This window comes from Dendroctonus ponderosae, unplaced genomic scaffold, assembly GCF_020466585.1.
Source record: "Dendroctonus ponderosae isolate FM_Combo_2020 unplaced genomic scaffold, Dpon_F_20191213v2 Dpon_F_20191213_7, whole genome shotgun sequence".
Classification (NCBI taxonomy): Eukaryota; Metazoa; Arthropoda; class Insecta; order Coleoptera; family Curculionidae; genus Dendroctonus; species Dendroctonus ponderosae.
In genome coordinates, this window is record NW_026018916.1 from 16,917 (window position 1) to 18,818 (window position 1,902).

Genomic DNA, 1,902 nt, shown 5'->3' on the forward strand with positions numbered 1-1,902 from the left:
CTAAGACGGAAGGAGTTTTAGTGAGTAAACAGCTTGGCTGGAGCCCCACAGAACCCAGCGCGCCAGAATTCCAGCTCTGTAAGAGAGCATTTCCTAAACTTCATCGATAACCAAAAAATGAAGACAAAAACAACCATCAGGTACCAACTGAACGTAAATAGCAGGTAATAATTGGATACTTATATCAACACTTCTGCATATTTGTTCAACATATTTATTATTTAATGTGAATAAAACTTATTTCAAGTTTTGTTGAAGCACTACACGATCTAACTCATGTAATCTCAATATAAATTACATCTCTAGGTTTTTTAGTTTAATAAATACCTATTGTAAAGATAAATTCATGTGCTTTATTTTCCCGATTTGCCCTAGTTTTCACACAAACACAATTTTAGCAGGCGATTTGAATTCACTTTACGAACTCTGTGATTTGCGTTGAAGTTTAAATAATATTTCGAGTATCATAGCATAAACATCACCATTAAGGAGCATGATGAAATGCTTGAAATGTTTTTGAAACTTTAACGGAAATCATAGAGGTCATAAACTGAAATGAAATACCCCACTAAATTTTCATGTGAACCCAATCGATAAAGAATATTTCTTCTGCCAGTGGTGGAAATTAGAGTTTGGTTTTGATTGCAGCCGGTGATTTAAGCGACAAATAGCATTCTGCAGGCGTGTATGGCAGTTTCCAACACAAAATATCCCCCCTTAGAATGGAAACAAAATAGGGCGGGACTTACATGCTATTTCGAACCTCGCTATTGTAGATGTCGCTCCACAGAAATTTTTTTTTGCAGAAATTTCCAGCAGTTTGCGGTTAGTTTGCTATTTGGTAGATATGTGGCGCACCCATAATGCAACCTAGCCGGTTCTAGGTCAACTTACGAGATTATTAGAAAATGATTAGAGAGGCCAACCGGTATAAACAAAATTTGAAAGAAAATCAGTGAATGGGGTTTTCTTATATCGCGAAATTTTTTCGAGATTTCGATACCCGGATTATTGTTGTGTATTTTTTCATTTAATAGTAGTTGTAAAATTGATATTCGGTTAAGAAATTTATTTGAGTAATTTGTCATTGGGTGAGGCGACAACACTGTACTTCTTCTTCAGTTTGCGAATTTCCGAGATACTTCGAGTGTTTACATTATCGTTTTGTTAAACAATTCTAAAATTCTTCTCTAAAACTGCATTACCATTTGACTATATGATGAGATGCTGCTTAGAGACGTTTTCAGAATACGGTCATGGCGGATTTTATGTCTGAACCTTAACGCCCAGAGGAAGAAGTGTTCAGTGCCCGTTTGTAAACCCAATATGGCTGCATTTTTCACATTTCCTGACAAACTTTGTTAAAAGCTGTTAAAATTTTGACTTTCTACCGGGTCCTCCAGATAGTGGTGAAAACAAGTGAAAATGTGCAGCTCATCTTAAAGCTTAGTATTCAGTATTTGATAGTAGATGCACGAATTTAACATGGAATGCTGTACCAACTTTAAATCTGAAGCCAGGTAACTAACAAATAAGTTTGATTCTTCTAGATAATAAATAGACAAATGAATACAGTTTGTGCGAGCATACATACATTCGAGGCAGATAATTATAAAGTTAATGATGGCGGCTTCTAAATGCCAAGGAATTGAGGGTGCTGAATTATCAGATACTTTTCTAAGTACGAAATAGATTTATTTTATTATGTCTCGAAAATTACAATAACTGTAATGACATTACCAATTATTGGGGTACCAATTATTGTTAACGTTTTTTATGGGAAGTGCAATGTTTCCTGAAATTTCTTGAAAAAGCATTATTTATAAAGCAAAATTGACATTTGAGGAAAACAATTAGTAAAATTGCTGAAGCGACAAATGATTTTAGGCAATGCCAGAAAAT